Source organism: Anomalospiza imberbis, chromosome 3, assembly GCF_031753505.1.
Source record: "Anomalospiza imberbis isolate Cuckoo-Finch-1a 21T00152 chromosome 3, ASM3175350v1, whole genome shotgun sequence".
Lineage (NCBI taxonomy): Eukaryota > Metazoa > Chordata > Aves > Passeriformes > Viduidae > Anomalospiza > Anomalospiza imberbis.
Window position 1 is genome coordinate 11,233,370 of NC_089683.1, and position 14,063 is coordinate 11,247,432.

The 14,063-nt window shown below is 41.2% G+C and overlaps 2 long non-coding RNA genes across 4 annotated transcripts in view; one reads left to right on the forward strand and one right to left on the reverse strand.

Moving 5' to 3' along the window:
- The window catches only part of LOC137470262 (uncharacterized), a 78,382-nt gene that overhangs the window by 18,767 nt on the left and 45,552 nt on the right, over positions 1–14,063 (forward strand). The window contains exon 4 of one of the 3 annotated variants that reach the window (XR_010996973.1): positions 7,289–7,652. The exons of the other annotated variants lie outside the window; for them this stretch is intronic. This is a non-coding gene — a long non-coding RNA (uncharacterized lncRNA). Of the gene's footprint in view, positions 1–7,288; positions 7,653–14,063 lie in introns of those variants that run through there. 3 annotated transcript variants of the gene reach the window in all.
- LOC137470261 (uncharacterized) lies at positions 989–7,003 on the reverse strand. The gene is made up of 2 exons (XR_010996970.1): positions 6,780–7,003; positions 989–2,544 (listed from the first exon to the last, which is right to left on the reverse strand). It is a non-coding gene; the product is annotated as an uncharacterized lncRNA (long non-coding RNA).

The following is a 14,063-nucleotide window of genomic DNA, read 5'->3' on the forward strand; positions in this document are numbered from 1 at the left end:
TGAAACTCCACTGATGGGACAAATGTCACCAGGATATTTACCCTAAACCAGTAACTTCCCAGAAACACAATTTCCCACAGCCTTAGGAGCAGTTCAGCGTTACTTTTTAAGATACATGCAAGATAAAATTAACGTGGTGGGAAACACTACCTACATATGATTTCCCAAGTAGACAGATAATAAACAACACAATGAAACAAGAACCACCAGAGAAATTTGCTCAAACAGAGAATTGGAAGTTGTTAACACAGAGATTCTGAAAATGGGCAGTTCTGGCCTCTGGAGAGACTTTTTACAGTCTGTGTGGCCCTTGGAATATTTTCATCCAAGAGGAGTTCCCTTGGATGAGACCCTTGGAAAATATTTCCCTTTGATCTCTGGTGTATTACTCCTCTTTTGCAGCCAGCCAAAGTTTAAAGCTAACTTGACTCCCCTTTGACTGATACCAGTTTTACAGTCAGATACAGAATTATGTATAGCAGGGATCAGAAAGACCCCAAGAAGCACTGCAAATAATCAAAACACTGCTCATGTTGGGCAGTGGAAAAATGAAAATTTTGGATATGTCCGGAAGAGACTTGTCTCATCAGCACCAGATGCTTAGACAGACATGGGCTATGGAGAGAATCACAAATGAGTGTAGAACTCACAGTTGCACAGAAGACAATGCAACTAGATCAACTCATACCACCTGGGAATCTGGGCTCTGAAGACTGAAGTCATAACAATGGAACTAAAAATAAGTTCCCACAAACTGGCTCACTCGTCAGCGCTGTATCTTGCCTTAGTGAAGCTGGAGATCTGCTACTAATACAGGCTTCTCTGCCCTAAATCATTTATTTTGGCAGCTCATAAAATATGGAAACTCTAACACTCAATATTCCCTACTCTCTCATGATTACTGTTCAGGGACAGACTCTTTATATCAAACAGAAACTTAAAGATTGTGGCATGTTATCAAAACCATAACGAAATCTTGTGCAAGCACAGTAATCAGAGAGGGCTATTTGTCAAGACATACTGTAGAGAAAACCAAAATCCCACAGTAGAAACAAGAGTGCTTGCTCTGCCGAGAGATACTGTGAAAATGAAGGGAAGCTCTTTTTTTCCTTCTCCTTAATCAAAACTCAGTATGAAAACAAAAACCTTACCAAATAACTTTTGCTGATAAAAAAAAAGTTGGCTGGAAAGGAGTAGTACATAATTTATACAGAAATAGCATTAAAAGGGGGATTGTTCACATAGATATTTCTGAGTGTGTGATCAAAAATTTTGGCCCTGGGGGGAGCTCATGTTACTGCCACTACTGGGTTGAGGCTGGATTTTACTCTCTCTGTGAGACAGTCAAAACCTGGGAAGTTGCTCAGGGAATGAAGGTGTGGGCAGATCTGATATTACTTAGGAAGTCCCTGGTGAGGGCATGCCTGTGTTTTGACCCCACCTGCTGCGAGAGGTTACCCGTTCTATCCACAAAATATCTGTAGAGGTTTAAACTTGACTCATTGCTTAATGAAGAGAAGCGCTGGAGGGGGAGTTACGTGCTCTGGGATCTCGTTCTGGCTGTGCTATTGATTGCAAGCCAGAGGCCTACTCAGTAAATCAGGGATAACATTATTAAGTTACTTAAATGGACTGTTGGGATGTTAATTACCCAGCACATTTTCAGTCAGTCTGCCCTTCTGAAAATTAAGCCACTTGGCTGTCTAAATGATGCTTAACTCTGAGTGCAAAGATCAAACACTTCAGCTTAAATGTCCCCATTCTCAGCTCCACAGGCTTTCATAGTACCATCATATTTTCAAATACCATCCCATTTCTAGAAGAGGAGGGCATGGTTAGGTCAGGATTATGTTTCAACCAGAGATCTGTAAAGAAGATCTTAAAAGAAACAGTGCTATCTAGTGTTACTGTTTGCACAGTTGCACACGCACTGAATTACTGACTGTGTATGTAAATGTTGTTGAGTACAGAGCAGAAAAGGTGTGTGGCTACAGGGGTATAACAGAATACTTTATTTTTGATCATAATCACAATCTATTATTGTGGCAGAGCAATGCAAGGTTAGTACCTGTCAACAAGACAGCTGGAGGCCTCTTTCACTGACAAATGTTAAGTGCAGCTGTGCTTAGGCTGTAAACATGAACCATGGCTTTAACATCATTCTGATCTTTCTACTCCTGATAATTGCTGCTTCTGCTTCTTCAGGAGTGGTGCCCAGGTGGAATCCTGAACTCTATTCAAACCCAGAGAACAAATTATCTCCTAGAGCTGCTTGGCCTTGTAGGCACCTGAATTCATTACTTCATCTATATCAGTTGAAAGAATTACGAGTCCTTAATTTTTGTTGTACTTAGACCCTCAGAAGTTGCTTCATTGGTGGACAACCACAGAGAGAGCTGGGCTTTTCATGTTCTTCATGGTGACATGAAAAAATCCAATTTTTGCAGCAGCCCAAACTCCAGTGAGGAAGTGGATATGATTGTTTCCCACGATGGCATGATGGTCTCATGGTCAGAGCACTTGCCAGAGTTGCCGTTCCATTAGCTATAAGCTAAATAATTAATGACTGCAGGACTCCTATTTCTTGTATTTCAGGATAATATGGAAAAGGTGACAACTGGAACTAGATCCTCCCAGTTCCAAGAGGTGTGCATTGTAGGAAGAAAACAATCACACCTATCTCCTAGGTTGAATGAAGGTAGGTAGAAGAAAGGAAGGTAGGTAGGAAGAAAGCAATCACACCTATATCCTAGGTAGAATGAAGTAATTAGTATTTTCTATTTGTCCTGCCCCATGATACTCTTGTAGTTTTGCCAAATTTAACTATGTGATCAAGAGTAATCTGAAATATTAACATGAAAAGAGAAAATGCAAAACTCAAATCAAAATAAAGTAGGACAGCAGGTATTAGAATCCACATTTTTAATACAGAGCACTGTGAACAGCAAATCCATCAATAGGAAAGGTCTTCACTTTCATTTTTCTATCTGAAAATGTAAAGATTAATAGTTAGCAAAAAGAAGTGTAAGAAAAGGATAAGTAGACAAAAATCTCTTGACTTCCGTACAGAACCTTCAAAGTGGGACAGCTAGAAACATCCTCCTGACTCATTGTCCTAAATCCATTGTGGTGTTTTATTTTAGTTAATAGTTATGCTCTGTCTCACCCCTGGAAAATGTCTGGTTTGTTCCAAGCCTGTGATCCTCCCCTGCAGTATCCTGTGTCTGTAATGCCATTGGCCCGATCTGTTCCGCGCCCACTTTGAATTTCCCTGTTCAGTGTGCCGGGGGACGTTTCTCTCTCTCTTCGCGGCTCTCCTGGCCGGTGCTCTCTCAGCCCCTCTCTCCCCCGCCCCTTTCCCCCCTCACTCCCCTTTCCCCCCCTCTCCCTCAGAAACCATGCTGCCTCCCGGGGGTAGGACCCCCAATAAACCCTCATCTAACGAGAACCCTCAGAAGCCGTGTGGAGTCTCCTTGCTGCCTGCTGCCACCAGCGAACTCACAGCCTTGGGGGGCCCCTCTAGGGACACCCCCAGGGGTCCCCCCAGCCGAAACGCGCTGCTACAAATGGCGCCCAACTCTGGGCTCGAGGATTGACGACCCTGAGACCACCACCGCCCCGCCGGTACAGCGCAGAACCCCGCGGAACACCACTTCAGCACCGCCTCCAGCACCATGGAGGGGCGGCGGTGGAGCCGCAGCCACGGTCCCGTGCGGCCCTGTCACCACCGTGCAGATGCCCTGCGAGCCCTCCACCACCAGTCAGTGTGGCCACGGCCTGGCACGGTGCGGCCCCGGCCCCGCGCGGGCCCCGGCAGCAACGCGGCCCCGGCGGGCCCCGGCACTGCACGACCCCAGTGCGGCGCAGATGCAGCGTGGGCCCGGGCCCCGGCGCGGCCCCGCCACTGCATGTGCGCGCCCCATGCAGAGCGCACCTGGCCCCCTGCTTGGCGGCGGCAGGGGGGCCCCTTCAGAGCGGGCAGACCGTGTGGAGCGTCGAGCCCAAGCAGCCAATGCCCTGGACCACAGCAGTGGCAAAAGCCCACCAGTTTCCACGAGTGAGCCACCAGACAACCTGGGCACCGGACCCCCCAAAACTGCTTTCGTCAGTTCTGTGACCTCCTTCCTCAGTCTTACTCTCTCCCTCCCTTGCTGCCCCTTCTCCCTAACTTCATCCCTAACCCGCCTTCCCCTAAACAAAGCCCCAGGATTATCCAACATAGCCACGACCACGTGTCAGCCAAGATGGCTCCAGCCACATGGCACGGCACCATCTTCTGCTCCTTCCCTAAATCCCTCTCTTCCCGCTCTTTCTCGCTTGTGCTCCGCCCCTTCCCTGTCTCTCAAGAAGCAACCCCCCTGTCAGCTCCTAATTCCCACCTTCCGCCTTCCAAATTTCACAGGGTGGGAGCTGGAATTTGGGAAGCTGAGAAACCAAAACCCAAAGCTAAAATAATTTTGTAATACCAGTTTTAACAGCCTTGTATATTTAGTTGAATTGTAAATTGTACTTCATTATCTCCTTTTCCTGTTATTCCCAGAGCAAGATGATATCCTTCTCTGCAATCCATACCCCTTTTTTCCTCATTTTGGGTAGTTCACCAGGAACAAACTGCTTGAAGGCTCGGGGCACCCCAAAAAGATTTTTCTTCCGCAGAGTCCCTGGCTCCCTGTAACCTTCCCAGTTCCCAATCCCTATCTACTTGTTCTAGCTGAAAAGAGCTCGTCAGCTAGAACTTTTCTCCTAAAACCCTCTAACCTTTTTATCATGCTTATCCCATACCTGTCTTCTCTCCATTTCCCTCCCATCCCCATGAAGTAGTTTTTACAATTATGCTTTTATAGTTTAAGTGTGTGCTCATGTTGCAGACTGTCTGTCCCGTTTTCAGTTTTAGAAAGCAGGGGCCTGTCAGGTCACAAGGGTAGATCCCACAAGAAGCAGTTTTCAATTGTTTCCTGAATAGCGAGTGTTCAGATAGTATTAGACTGCTGGATCAGAATCGCTTTTGGGTTTATGCTGTCCTCAGTAGGTTCTGAGGGTGACTGATAACCTAAAATGGTGTCTGGGAAAGTATTTTGCGATTTTTTGTGGTGAATAACCCCTACCTCCACATTCCCATGGGCCCCGGAGATCCGGGCGGGAGGGAAAAGGAGGGAGGGGGGGACAACCTAAAACCGGGGGTCTTCTAGGTTAAACTGGTTGGAAGGTGGAAGCAGTGGTAAAGCTCAGATCCAAGGGTGAGAATCTGAGGCCACAAATTTGTGTGGAGTCCAGGGGCTCCAGGTGTTTTCCTGTCCCTGAGAGGGGGAACAGAAGTCGTGCCATAGCCTAAAACTGGGGGTTGTGGTGTTCCGAAAAGCCAGTTGGAAAAAGTAAGACACCACTGGGCCAGTCACGCTGAAAAGGCCAATCCCAAAACTCTCATATGAGCTTAGTGCCTGCGGCAGAGCCCTCTTTCAGTCCCCCCAAACTGTTCTGCTAGCTCAGCCTTGGGGACTTCAGAGGAGCAGTGCCACAGAAACCAGGAGAGAGAGGCTCGTTTTCCAGGTGTTTATTCTCTGGTGGTATGCAGGAAAAGAGACCGAACAATGGCGGGAAGGTTTTTTATCTAGGTCTGGGTCTAGGGGGGCTGGAGCTATCTGGCACTCAGCCAATGGGGTCTAGCTAAGGTTAAGGGTCATTCGGACATTCCTATCTGTGGGGCCCAGCTGCAGGGCACCCACTGAACTGCAACAAGTGCCAAACGCTGAAGCCCTTTAAGCACTTGCCCATGCTTTAAATTAGTTTAAAAATTTGCAACATGGACCCACATAAGCCGTTTATTACAATAAAATACTCATTTTACTTTATACTGTGTTAACACCCTTTCAGAACTGAACAATACCTCCCACCAAAGGCAAATAGCAATTCAAATGGACTGTTTATAGTGTATTCAATTTATCCTCACTGCAATTGTACTTATTTTATGCTGTAAAACTGTGTAATTACTACTTCATTTTTAAATTGTTAATTATCATAATTCTCTTCATCTTTTTTTCTAACAAAAAAGGGTGAATTGTGGTGTTATATTTTAGTTAAATGGTATGCTCTGTCTCACCCCTCAAAAAATGTCTGGTTTGTTCCAAGCCTGTGATCCTCCCCTGCAGTATCCTGTGTCTGTAATGCCATTGGCCCGATCTGTTCCGCGCCCACTTTGAATTTCCCTGTTCAGTGTGCCGGGGGACGTTTCTCTCTCTCTTCGCGGCTCTCCTGGCCGGTGCTCTCTCAATCCTTCTCTCCCCCTCCTCTTTCCCCCCTCACTCCCCTTTCCCCCCCTCTCCCTCAGAAACCATGCTGCCTCCCGGGGGTAGGACCCCCAATAAACCCTCATCTAATGAGCACCCTCAGAAGCCGTGTGGAGTCTCCTTGCCTGCCTGCTGCCACCAGAGAACTCACAGCCTAGGGGGCCCCCCTGGGGACACCCCCAGGGGTCCCCCCCCTCCAAAATGTGCCGCGACCATCCATATCTGTTCACTTTTCCTTGATAAATCATTTATTTTTTTTTTACTTTTCTCCACACTAAACTCTATGATCAGTGGTGCTCTTTCTTCATATCAACTCATGATTTTACCTTGTACAGTTGTACAAACCTTCACAGCTTATTTTATGTCTTGTTTTGTCTCCATCTGTCACTCTGGATGCCTTATCAAAGAGCAGCATTGCTTCAAGCCAAAATTCCAAAGACAATTTATATACAATGGCAAGCTAGAGGTGAAGCTGAAAGGTAAATAGATCTTTACTGTTGTTTGGGTTTGGGTTTTCTTAAAGCATATGATTCGCATTATATTATATTTATCAAAGCTCTAGGACTTGTTACAATGCTTTCTTTATATATCCCAGGGATGCACCTAGGAGGGCTTTGAGGTAAATTGTGAACTCATTCTGCCTGACACCTATACCAAGCCCAAGTGAAGCAGGTGCAGATTCAGCATGCAACTATAATTGGTGCTGCTGATTTGGAGCTGAATTGAACTGTTCAGTTGGCTTGAATAACCTACAGAGTCACCTGTGAGACTTGTTTGGCCCTCTGTAGGTATCCGCTGCATTAGTGTCAGCATCTGAGTCAACTTCTGCACTGTTTTTAGAGTCACTGAGGAGATTAGAATAGAATAGAATAGAATAGAATAGAATAGAATAGAATAGGATGGAATAGAATAGAATAGAATAGAATAGATAGAATCTCTCTTTGGAGACCCTGTCTTTCTGAACTGAATGCAAAGCCTGTGCAATTCTGTGTCCAATTTTCCAGGCTGAGGTAACAGTTCTTGCACGAGGATATGAATGTATCTGGCATCAAATGTTACACAGGTGGACCTCCATTTATAAACCTTTTGCTCACAGCAGTCATCTGTTGATAGCAAGTTAGAAAATATCCAAGCATTTCCTTCACCATGGTACTCAGTGCATTTTGAATGTCCAGCAAAGCACAGACATGGCTCTCGCAGCAGCTGTAATAGTGGCAGTTTCCATCACCTTTGCTGGTTATGGTAAACTTTCTAACAGTGCACTCTTCTTTCTGTGAGGTGAATGGACATTATATCACCACTTTATTAACAATTTGTGATACATAAAATTTACTTAATACATAGGTATTAAAACTGCAATTAAATTTCCATACTATTGAGTAACTCTCACAGAAACCATTTTAAAAGATGTACATATTTATCTCTGCAAATAATTAAATTATTTCCTCCGGTGGTGCCCAATGAAATGTTATATATAAATCTGGAAATATTATTTCCTTTAAAATTTTTCTTCATAGTGTTTTATTGATCTCTTTCTTGTCATTGCACCACTATGAAACATCTCTGTTTTTCCTTCAGCTCACCATCAATTCCCATTTGAAATGTCTGTAAATTCTGTCCTCCTCTAAAATCTATAGATAATTGATTCCAGGAGTATGCATCCACAGCAAACTGTGTAGCTGCAGTTCCACTTCATTTAACAATATACAGTTCTTTGTTAGGTAGAGATCAAAGAATATAATTTTATTAAGTTTTATTTGCCAGATTGGAAAAGAATGGGCTTGTTTTATTCAAAAAAAAAAAAAAAAAAAAGGGCAGGCCAAATGTTTTTCTAATAGAATATAGAGCGCAAAAAGAGGTAAAACAAAACTACAAGTAATTTAAATATATCTTGAAATAATTTTCAACCAACAACAGCCTTAATATATACTGCATTCAAAATATTAAAATATTTTTATCATTACCATAGAACAGTGTCATTACCAAACAATAGTAAGGGAGAAAAAGTCATGGGAAATGCAGAAGTAAGCAAGTATTTGCTACAGTGTGTAGTTCGGGAAAAAAAGAGTTGGATGGAAAATAAAAAGCAAGGTTACATTTAATTTTGTGTTATACTTCCATGCCTCGGACTTCATGCATTTGAACAAATTTGAGTCAAAGTGACTTTGTGTCTATCAGAACTACCAATTAACATGTGTAAGTGTTTGCAGAATCACGTCTTGCCTATGTAGAGGATGCCTAAAGTCTGGGAGCAGGGAAAACTCTGATGTCTCAAGCACAATGCAGGACATCACTTCTGCAAACACATGGTCCTTGTACACCTGTGTGAGGGTGACACCTCAGTGGCACTGGGTTCAGAACGCTCTGAACCATCCTAAAGGGCTTTTCTGGCTGAAATGTCCCCTTTGGTTTTTTGGGTATTTTTTTTGGTTTTTTTTCAATTAAGAGAAAACATTTCCACAATTGTTTAAAGATCTTTACTGAAAATGTTTGAAAAACAGTTGAGATGAAGAATAGATTAAATAGAAAAATCAAGACAGGATGTCCTGGAATATAGCTCCCAATAGCAGTTTTGTTGTGGAATGGGGAAGTTCTCATCTTTTCTTTGGTACTTTATTGCTTCTGTTTTAAGTTTTGGGAGGCCTGGGTATTTGTTTCTGCTTGAAAGCTTGGTAAAGATAAAAAGCAGAGTCCAGCCTTCCTTCACTGTAAATTAAGTGGTTTTGGAATGTGCAATCATCTAAAAAATTTGACACTGATGTGTACCATGGAAGAGCTTAAATAATTTTGGATATTGACTCCAATAAAGTTTATTTATCTAGTTTACGATTCTGTGTGACAAAACATCATAATCCCTGATACTCATTTATTTTATAGTCAGTTTTTTAGCTCTGGTTTCTTCAATATGAGGTTCATGTTCAGAGTGTGTAGAGTTAAAAAATTGGACTAATTATTGTGCATTGGGTCATTATAATTAGTGCAGACAATAACAGCTTGCCCAAGAGTTTTAAAACAAACAAACAACAAAACAGTAAACAAATAAATAAATCCTGACAAACTGCAAGTGGTTAGACAACAAATTGTTTTTTGCAATTTTGTGTTGAAAGTTCTAAGCAGTATGAAGAAAGTACACGCTTTGAAATGAAAATTTTTAAATTTTTAATTTCTTTGTATTGAAATGACTTTTTAAACCATTTTTCAAATAGTCCAAAACTCAAGATCTGAATGATTATTCAGTTTTATCCAACTAATGAGTTCAAAAGTAAATATAAAAGACTCTTTATTTAATTTTTCTTTTAATCAAAGAAATACTCCATTTTCAGATTGAAAAATATCCAAGAAGAGGAATTTCCTTACATTCTTTTCATAGACCTCTAACCTCTTCAAAAAACTCAAAGTGAACATCAAACCAAGGCAAATACTTTTTTTTTACAAAATGTGCTGTGAAAACAAAAAAATGATGCTAACTTTGTCATAACATTGTCTGTCCCTGTGCCAAGATGAAAACAGTTTTATTTAATGCCCAGTAAAAGTACTTTGGGTTTTTTTATTCCCCAGCATCATCTAGAAAAGACAGTTTTTATTGTCTTTTGTTTAATTTTTATTTCAGACTAATTTTTGTTAAGCAGAATATTAAGGTACCTGGTTTTCGAGCATGTTTAACATCTCTATCTATTGTTGGCATTTCCCATATACCTTGTTTTTATTTTTCTCAATAAAAATGGCAGAGCAACAGGATTATTTTGCCAAAACTAGAGATAACCACACTTCATTAAATTAAGTCGGAGTATTTTTAATTAATGTAAGTAATCATACTTGACATGTTCTATTGCAATACTGTTTGTGTGTCTCTAAGGCTCATTTTCACAGTATTCTTTGGGGTTTTTTTGAGCAAAAGAAACTGGGAAATAGAAGTCTGTATTAATTCCTCCTCATTTTAGAAATATAACACGGAGTACTTATGTGTGCTTCAGGATCACAGTTTCTCTGAGTTCTGTCTATAGTAAAAGAAGATAGACAGGACCCACCAGAGGGAGGTTGAACCCATAGAAGGCATATACCAAAGCAGCATATAAACCAGAAGTGTTTCTGGAAGGGACTATAGCAGAAAAAAAGAAGGAGGAAGAAAAAAAAGCAAAAATAAAAAAGAAGAAAAAATAAAAAAGAAGAAAAAAAAAAAGAAGAAAAAAAAAAAAAAGAAAAAAAAAAAGAAAAAAATGAAAAAAAAAAGAAAAAAATGAAAAAAAAAACCACACCAAAAGTTAACATTTTTTTCTTATATAAATCTTTGGTTCATGTACAGTTTGATGATTGTGTCCTCATCCCCTCATCTCTAAGAGATTATTGCAACCTAGTTAGAGAGAGAAAATGAAGATAAAAATGGGCACTGAAGTGGAAGTACTTCCACCAAAAAACATGAAATTTGGCTTAGAGTCTTCAGCCTGAGGAAGATCTTGCAGAAATATGTGCTATTATGTCCCTCAAAGAAGTTGAACTTGGAGGAGATGGTCACTGTGCCTCATTTTTTTTTCAAGAGGGAATTTTACCAATTGAGATAAACCCATGGCAGACTTGAAAAAAAATGTGGGGCTATCTAACAGTAAGAAATAAAATGTCAGAACTCATTGCAATGTAGGGCAGGAGCAGGTTCAAGGAGATCAGGCACACTCTGGCATAGAAATAATTCAAAGTCTGCTCTCAGATATGGGCCTCTGGACTGTGTGGATATTTGGTCTGACTCACTCTTATCCTTCTTGATTTATTTTTTCTGAATAGCTTTCTGTGACCCACAAGGGAAGGGCATAGGAAGCTTTGACTCTGTAATGTTCAGTAATGTTTCTAAAGGTGATGAAGTCTTAAAGCACTGCTTTGCCTCACTTAAAAAATCTGAGTTGCAGCAGGGTAACTCACTCCAAGTCTATAGCTAGCAATCAAAGACATCCATCATGTCTAAATAACATTATTTTTTAACTTACACAGCTTTTTCCTGGAGTTCAAAAAATTATTCACAGCCTGGAAAGAGGGCATCTGCAGTCACTTGGAGGATTTGGTCTCCTGCATGGCCATATGAGACACTGCAGTCAGCTTGTGGGCACAAACATAATTTCAGAATTTCATGTGTATATATCTATGTTATCATATTCTTTCACTGTGAAAGCAGTAACTACTGTATGTGGTAAAATGATATATTGTTGTCCGCAAAATGTCTTTGGCAACAGGATGTTCACTAGCCTTGGAATTTTGCCTTGTATAAATATTTTTAATCTACTCCATGTAGGCATATTTTGGCTGCAAAAAAAAGGGTTATGGAGATTAATATATCCAAGCTCAGTTCTGCTTATACATACTACATACATCAAGGTTTTATTGAACTCTGCCTCTAGAAACTTTGCAAAGCAGCTGTTTTGTTAGTTTGGGGTTTTTTTTGCCTCCTTTACTCAAAGGGGGATTATGACTATATCCTATTTTTATACTCTACAAATGTAGTAATTTAATCTACAGATATATTTTCATTCTTCAGATGTAACCTATATAAAGCATGTTCAAATTTATGGTCATTGCTTTTCCTGTAAAGAATATTATTGGCCTCTTTTCAAATGTCCACATTTTCCCAAGGACTATCCAAATAGCTATTTATCAATGAATAAAGATGATAACAATTATCTGACAGTATCAAGTATGTTTCAGTTGAGTACCTCAATGCTCTTTTCAACCATTTATACATCCTCACCACACCCTAGGGAGATATCTTCACCAGTCTGTGTTATTGGCACAGTGACTGGGTCTCAGGGAAGCTGCATGCCTGGTTTCAAGTCTGAGAGTCCATCAATCGAAGGCAAAAACAAAGACCAAAGCTTCTGCCCCATCACTGCTCAGTGGACCAGTGGGTTCTCTTGCTGGTAAAACTTCTGCAAGAAGAAATGTAAAGGAAGGCTAAGATGGTTGTTCTGCCCAGCTGCACTTAGCCATTTCTTTGTCAAGAGAAATTTATACATAAGTATACACCTATATCTCGTGCAACCATTTAACCAAGTTCTGTAGGTTATCTTTCTGCTGCACTGCAAGTGATGCTGGCTTTCTGAGATTGTCAGTCTTATTCCGGAGAAGATGACAGGTAAAAAGTGGGTCCCCCTCTACCCCAGCCCTTGCTGCCTCAGCACAGGTCATCCAAAGGATGGGCTCACTACAAGAAAACACAACTGCCGCTGGTGGAGGGGTGAAACAATTTAACAGAGAGAGAGGGGTATTTCCCCAATTCAAATATCAACAGTTCTACGGAGAATACAGGAATAGCTTTCAGATGAACAATGGCCATTCACATCTTTGTCCAATTTCTGCCTCAATCTGGATGTGATAAGATGTCTGCAAATGCTAGTTCAAAATATAATTTAACAGCTGCCCAAAGTGCCACAAGTTTAAGTCAAACCTCATTTAAGCAAAAAATATGTTTCCCACTTCTTACAGAGCTGGAAGTTGTTGCTTGCACTGGTGGTATGTGCTTTTCTTCATGTAGCACTGTATACATTTCAAGTGTAGTACAAGTAATATTAATTGAAAGAGACTGTTGGATCTTTTATTTATACTCGCTACCACAGGAGTTTTTACAGAACTTTGCTGGGACAATTAGTCTAGTTCTCCTGTAAGCTTATATCTCATTACAGAGGACCAGACTGTCCTCAATAGCACAGACACACGTACAACTTCTTCAACTGAAAATGAAAGGCTGACACTGACACCATCCTCTGCCCCTTCCAACCTGGCTCCATGGTCTTTGTGATGTATGAGTGTGAGAATGCAGGGCTGGGAGATGGACCCTCTTCCCTCCCACTCTCCTGCCCCAGAATTCAACATAGTGAAAGTACCTTTTTCATGCTTTCAGCAAAGTTTTGGCTGAGCTCATGTCCATGGGAGCAAAAAGCAGGTGAAGGAGCTGTAGCAGTGACTAGAAGCAAGTTTCTAGAAATGTAGAGTAATGCAGAATGAGAAACAGGGAAGAGCTGTTGCTTAGCAGATGACAGTGCCACTTGGAAATACAGTGGTAACCAAGAGATGCTGTCTTTAGAGAGGTGATGCAGTATCTGTCCTCAGCTTGACATTGCCATCACTACTGACCTAAAATCTGTCATTGTCCATGGAATTATGACCTAATATATCCACTGGCCTGGAAAAAGGAACAAGGGTAAACCATGTCACATTGGAGTGACAGATGTACGCTGCAATTTTTTTCTGTGATAGAGAAAATAAACTCAATTCTTCAACTTTTCATGACAAATCTCTTTATTCATTTTCAAATCTTCTCTCACAATATTTAACTTTCTTCATCTTGTGAATATCTGTGTCCTCCTTGAAATCCAGACCTCATCACATTATCTGACACCTTATAATTTTAATTAAGTTATCTGCCACAGGCTGTAGGACTTTCTGCCTAACTTCTTCTGAAGTGAGACCTGCAAAAGCATCAGGCTGAGGATTAAGAAGCACAAGATTCGCTGTAGACCCAGAGTTGTCTTCTACTGTACTGATGGGATGCAGAATCATGGAGGGGGGTTGGATTTTGGATTCTATGGCCGTCCTGCAGCTATACCAATTCTCACATTCAAATGAGCTGTTTGTTTATAGGCCAGAGAAATATTATCTTCCCTTAAGGAATGATACTAAAATTTTTCCTATTCCCCAGGAGCTCACCCTACTCTTCCTGCGTGGTTTCCCACAAGAGATGAGTGATCTGGACCATGAAATGGATGCTATTTTATGAATAGTTAGCTTCATGTGTTTACA